A 7500-nucleotide genomic window follows, 5' to 3' on the forward strand; every position below is an offset into this window, starting at 1 on the left:
TCTTTTTTCAATTCAAATAATACTGAGAAATGTCTAGCATAAAAAAAATTAAATTTTTTTTAACTAGAATTGTCTCTTATTTAAAGATGCGAAAATTGAAAATATATCAAATATATTGTTCTTCATAGAGATATATTGTTTATATATATATATACATTGCTTTATACAACCTCAACTCATATGGGACTACCCCCTGAATTTAAGCATATTAATTAGGGGAGGAAAAGAAACTAACAAGGATTTTCTTAGTAGCGGCGAGCGAAAAGAAATCAGTTCAGCACTAAGTCACTTTGTCTATATGGCAAATGTGAGATGCAGTGTATGGAGCGTCAATATTCTAGTATGAGAATTTAACGATTTAAGTCCTTCTTAAATGAGGCCATTTACCCATAGAGGGTGCCAGGCCCGTATAACGTTAATGATTACTAGATGATGTTTCCAAAGAGTCGTGTTGCTTGATAGTGCAGCACTAAGTGGGTGGTAAACTCCATCTAAAACTAAATATAACCATGAGACCGATAGTAAACAAGTACCGTGAGGGAAAGTTGAAAAGAACTCTGAATAGAGAGTTAAATAGTACGTGAAACTGCTTAGAGGTTAAGCCCGATGAACCTGAATATCCATTATGGAAAATTCATCATTAAAGTTATAATATTTAAATAATATTATAGAAATAGTGTGCATTTTTTCCATATAAGGACATTGTAATCTATTAACATATATAATTTATCATAAAATATGACTTATAGTTTATTCAAATTATTATGCTTGCATTTTAACATAGGATAAATGTCATTAATTTGATAAAGTGTTGATAGATTAATAAGAATACAGTGCGTTAATTTTTCGGAATTATATAATGGCATAATTATCATTGATTTTTGTGTTTATTATATGCACTTGTATGATTAACAATGCGAAAGATTCAGGATACCTTCGGGACCCGTCTTGAAACACGGACCAAGGAGTCTAACATATGTGCAAGTTATTGGGATATAAACCTAATAGCGTAATTAACTTGACTATTAATGGGATTAGTTTTTTAACTATTTTATAGTTAATTAACACAATCCCGGGGCGTTCTATATAGTTATGTATAATAATATTTATATTATTTATACCTCTAACTGGAACGTACCTTGAGCAGATATGCTGTGACCCGAAAGATGGTGAACTATACTTGATCAGGTTGAAGTCAGGGGAAACCCTGATGGAAGACCGAAACAGTTCTGACGTGCAAATCGATTGTCAGAATTGAGTATAGGGGCGAAAGACCAATCGAACCATCTAGTAGCTGGTTCCTTCCGAAGTTTCCCTCAGGATAGCTGGTGCATTTTAATGTTATATAAAATAATCTTATCTGGTAAAGCGAATGATTAGAGGCCTTAGGGTCGAAACGATCTTAACCTATTCTCAAACTTTAAATGGGTAAGAACCTTAACTTTCTTGATATGAAGTTTAAGGTTATGATATAATGTGCCCAGTGGGCCACTTTTGGTAAGCAGAACTGGCGCTGTGGGATGAACCAAACGTAATGTTACGGTGCCCAAATTAACAACTCATGCAGAAACCATGAAAGGCGTTGGTTGCTTAAAACAGCAGGACGGTGATCATGGAAGTCGAAATCCGCTAAGGAGTGTGTAACAACTCACCTGCCGAAGCAACTAGCCCTTAAAATGGATGGCGCTTAAGTTGTATACCTATACATTACCGCTAAAGTAGATGATTTATATTACTTGTAATATAAATTTTGAAACTTTAGTGAGTAGGAAGGTACAATGGTATGCGTAGAAGTGTTTGGCGTAAGCCTGCATGGAGCTGCTATTGGTACAGATCTTGGTGGTAGTAGCAAATAATCGAATGAGACCTTGGAGGACTGAAGTGGAGAAGGGTTTCGTGTGAACAGTGGTTGATCACGAGTTAGTCGGTCCTAAGTTCAAGGCGAAAGCCGAAAATTTTCAAGTAAAAATAAATATTACAATTATTGTGAAAATTATATACTTGAATAATTTTGAACGAAAGGGAATACGGTTCCAATTCCGTAACCTGTTGAGTATCCGTTTGTTATTAAATATGGGCCTCGTGCTCATCCTGGCAACAGGAACGACCATAAAGAAGCCGTCGAGAGATATCGGAAGAGTTTTCTTTTCTGTTTTATAGTCGTACTACCATGGAAGTCTTTCGCAGAGAGATATGGTAGATGGGCTAGAAGAGCATGACATATACTGTTGTGTCGATATTTTCTCCTCGGACCTTGAAAATTTATGGTGGGGATACGCAAACTTCTCAACAGGCCGTACCAATATCCGCAGCTGGTCTCCAAGGTGAAGAGTCTCTAGTCGATAGAATAATGTAGGTAAGGGAAGTCGGCAAATTAGATCCGTAACTTCGGGATAAGGATTGGCTCTGAAGATTGAGATAGTCGGGCTTGATTGGGAAACAATAATATGGTTTATGTGCTCGTTCTGGGTAAATAGAGTTATAATCATTTATGGTTGTAACTTGTTCCCCGGATAGTTTAGTTACGTATCCAATTGTGGAACTTTCTTGCTAAAATTTTTAAGAATACTAGTTGGGTCAAACCAATTAGTTCTTATTAATTATAACGATTATCAATTAACAATCAATTCAGAACTGGCACGGACTTGGGGAATCCGACTGTCTAATTAAAACAAAGCATTGTGATGGCCCTAGCGGGTGTTGACACAATGTGATTTCTGCCCAGTGCTCTGAATGTCAAAGTGAAGAAATTCAAGTAAGCGCGGGTCAACGGCGGGAGTAACTATGACTCTCTTAAGGTAGCCAAATGCCTCGTCATCTAATTAGTGACGCGCATGAATGGATTAACGAGATTCCTTCTGTCCCTATCTACTATCTAGCGAAACCACAGCCAAGGGAACGGGCTTGGAATAATTAGCGGGGAAAGAAGACCCTTTTGAGCTTGACTCTAATCTGGCAGTGTAAGGAGACATAAGAGGTGTAGAATAAGTGGGAGATATTAGACTTCGGTTTGGTATCGACAATGAAATACCACTACTCTTATTGTTTCCTTACTTACTTGATTAAATGGAACGTGTATCATTTCCTAGCCATTATACGGATATATTTATTATATCTTATGGTATTGGGTTTTGATGCAAGCTTCTTGATCAAAGTATCACGAGTTTGTTATATAATCGCAAACAAATTCTTTAATGAGAGATGCATTCATGTATTATCGATTTGAAAATTTGGTATAACTCCAATTACTCAGGTATGATCCAATTCAAGGACATTGCCAGGTAGGGAGTTTGACTGGGGCGGTACATCTCTCAAATAATAACGGAGGTGTCCCAAGGCCAGCTCAGTGCGGACAGAAACCACACATAGAGCAAAAGGGCAAATGCTGACTTGATCTCGGTGTTCAGTACACACAGGGACAGCAAAAGCTCGGCCTATCGATCCTTTTGGTTTAAAGAGTTTTTAACAAGAGGTGTCAGAAAAGTTACCATAGGGATAACTGGCTTGTGGCGGCCAAGCGTTCATAGCGACGTCGCTTTTTGATCCTTCGATGTCGGCTCTTCCTATCATTGTGAAGCAAAATTCACCAAGCGTTGGATTGTTCACCCATGCAAGGGAACGTGAGCTGGGTTTAGACCGTCGTGAGACAGGTTAGTTTTACCCTACTAATGACAAAACGTTGTTGCGACAGCATTCCTGCGTAGTACGAGAGGAACCGCAGGTACGGACCAATGGCACAATACTTGTTCGAGCGAACAGTGGTATGACGCTACGTCCGTTGGATTATGCCTGAACGCCTCTAAGGTCGTATCCGTGCTGGACTGCAATGATAAATAAGGGGCAATTTGCATTGTATGGCTTCTAAACCATTTAAAGTTTATTATTTATATTTTAAACGACAATGGATGTGATGCCAATGTAATTTGTAACATAGTAAATTGGGAGGATCTTTGATCACCTGATGCCATGCTAGTTACATATGAAAACATTATTTAATACAATGACAAAGCCTAGAATCAATTGTAAACGACTTTTGTAACGGGCAAGGTGTTGTAAGTGGTTGAGCAGCTGCCATACTGCGATCCACTGAAGCTTATCCTTTGCTTGATGATTCGAAATATAAAAAAAATGTAAATATGCATGTGTAAATATGTATATTTAGTATAAAAAATCTTTATATGCTATATCTAAGAAAGCATATAAGGATTTATCACGGGTTGTCCACGTTTCCCTACTAATTGTGGCCTACTAACTGTTTCGTCATCTTATTAGTGACGTGAAAAATGAAAATAATATTTTTCATTTATATTGTTATAAGTCTTAAACCTTAAGACGGCGGGAGTTGAATTACTTTCGTTTAGGTAGCCAAATGCCTCGTCATCTTATTAGTGACGTGAAAAATGAAAATAATATTTTTCATTTATATTGTTATAAGTCTTAAACCTTATAACGGCGGAAGATGAATTACTTTCGTTTAGGTAGCCAAATGCCTCGTCATCTTATTAGTGACGTGAAAAATGAAAATAATATTTTTCATTTATATTGTTATAAGTCTTAAACCTTATAACGGCGGAAGATGAATTACTTTCGTTTAGGTAGCCAAATGCCTCGTCATCTTATTAGTGACGTGAAAAATGAAAATAATATTTTTCATTTATATTGTTATAAGTCTTAAACCTTAAGACGGCGGGAGTTGAATTACTTTCGCATAGGTAGCCAAATGCCTTGTCATCTTATTAGTGACGCGCATGATTCAATTCAAGAGATTCCTTCTGTCCCTATTTAAAACCTCACGGATATTAAAAATATTAAACATATATTGTTATAAGTCTTAAACCTTAAGACGGCGGGAGTTGAATTACTTTCGCATAGGTAGCCAAATGCCTTGTCATCTTATTAGTGACGCGCATGATTCAATTCAAGAGATTCCTTCTGTCCCTATTTAAAACCTCACGGATATTAAAAATATTAAACATATATTGTTATAAGTCTTAAACCTTAAGACGGCGGGAGTTGAATTACTTTCGCATAGGTAGCCAAATGCCTTGTCATCTTATTAGTGACGCGCATGATTCAATTCAAGAGATTCCTTCTGTCCCTATTTAAAACCTCACGGATATTAAAAATATTAAACATATATTGTTATAAGTCTTAAACCTTAAGACGGCGGGAGTTGAATTACTTTCGCATAGGTAGCCAAATGCCTCGTCATCTTATTAGTGACGCGCATGATTCAATTCAAGAGATTCCTTCTGTCCCTATTTAAAACCTCACGGATATTAAAAATATTATACATATATTGTTATAAGTCTTAAACCTTAAGACGGCGGGAGTTGAATTACTTTCGCATAGGTAGCCAAATGCCTTGTCATCTTATTAGTGACGCGCATGATTCAATTCAAGAGATTCCTACTGTCCCTATTTAAAACCTCACGGATATTAAAAATATTAAACATATATTGTTATAAGTCTTAAACCTTAAGACGGCGGGAGTTGAATTACTTTCGCATAGGTAGCCAAATGCCTCGTCATCTTATTAGTGACGCGCATGATTCAATTCAAGAGATTCCTTCTGTCCCTATTTAAAACCTCACGGATATTAAAAATATTAAACATATATTGTTATAAGTCTTAAACCTTAAGACGGCGGGAGTTGAATTACTTTCGCATAGGTAGCCAAATGCCTCGTCATCTTATTAGTGACGCGCATGATTCAATTCAAGAGATTCCTTCTGTCCCTATTTAAAACCTCACGGATATTAAAAATATTAAACATATATTGTTATAAGTCTTAAACCTTAAGACGGCGGGAGTTGAATTACTTTCGCATAGGTAGCCAAATGCCTCGTCATCTTATTAGTGACGCGCATGATTCAATTCAAGAGATTCCTTCTGTCCCTATTTAAAAACTCACGAATATTAAAAATATTAAAAATATTTTCATATGGATATGCAATCGTATGGATATCCAAATATGTGTGGGAGAGTCGTACTTCCTATACGATAAATGACCGGATTGACGAAACCGTGTTCAAAAAGGTATATAGGGTAGGTGGTGTTCGGCCTACCAATATAATATTAAAATAATATTATATTAAACAGAAGATCGCCAGTATTAATATATAAGCATATGGTTATGAATACATATGCATATAACATATATGAAAATATATGAATATATATAAAAAAATATATATGAATATGAAAATATTTATATGTATATGGAATATATGGTAGGTGATGGTGTTAGCCTACCATATAATATATAATATAATAATTTAATTATATTATATTAAATATGGAAATATTAAAAATATATTAAAAATATTAAAAATATTTTCATATGGATATGCAATCGTATGGATATCCAAATATGTGTGGGAAAGTCATACTTCCCATACAATAAATGACCGGATTGACGAAACCGTGTTCAAAAAGGTATATAGGGTAGGTGGTGTTCAGCCTGCCAATATAATATTAAAATAATATTATATTAAACAGAAGACCGCCAGTATTAATATATGAGCATATGGTTATGAATACATATGCATATAACATATATGAAAATATATGAATATAAAAAAATATATATGGATATGAAAATATTTATATGTATATGAAATATATGGTAGGTGATGAGGATAGCCTACCATATAATATATAATATAATAATTTAATTATATTATATTAAATATGGAAATATTAAAAATATATTAAAAATATTAAAAATATTTTCATATGGATATGCAATCGTATGGATATCCAAATATGTGTGGGAAAGTCATACTTCCCATACAATAAATGACCGGATTGACGAAACCGTGTTCAAAAAGGTATATAGGGTAGGTGGTGTTCAGCCTGCCAATATAATATTAAAATAATATTATATTAAACAGAAGACCGCCAGTATTAATATATAAGCATATGGTTATGAATACATATGCATATAACATATATGAAAATATATGAATATAAAAAAATATATATGGATATGAAAATATTTATATGTATATGAAATATATGGTAGGTGATGGTGATAGCCTACCATATAATATATAATATAATAATTTAATTATATTATATTAAATATGGAAATATTAAAAATATATTAAAAATATTAAAAATATTTTCATATGGATATGCAATCGTATGGATATCCAAATATGTGTGGGAAAGTCATACTTCCCATACAATAAATGACCGGATTGACGAAACCGTGTTCAAAAAGGTATATAGGGTAGGTGGTGTTCGGCCTACCAATATAATATTAAAATAATATTATATTAAACAGAAGACCGCCAGTATTAATATATGAGCATATGGTTATGAATACATATGCATATAACATATATGAAAATATATGAATATAAAAAAATATATATGGATATGAAAATATTTATATGTATATGAAATATATGGTAGGTGATGGTGATAGCCTACCATATAATATATAATATAATAATTTAATTATATTATATTAAATATGGAAATATTAAAAAT

General features: G+C 33.9%; 1 non-coding gene across 1 annotated transcript; it reads left to right on the forward strand.

Moving 5' to 3' along the window:
- The first annotated feature begins 166 nt into the window (after positions 1-166).
- LOC138927182 (large subunit ribosomal RNA) lies at positions 167-4116 on the forward strand. The gene has a single exon (XR_011443713.1). It is a non-coding gene; the product is annotated as a large subunit ribosomal RNA (ribosomal RNA).
- Positions 4117-7500: the final 3384 nt, after the last annotated feature.

This window comes from Drosophila bipectinata, unplaced genomic scaffold, assembly GCF_030179905.1.
Source record: "Drosophila bipectinata strain 14024-0381.07 unplaced genomic scaffold, DbipHiC1v2 scaffold_180, whole genome shotgun sequence".
NCBI lineage: Eukaryota > Metazoa > Arthropoda > Insecta > Diptera > Drosophilidae > Drosophila > Drosophila bipectinata.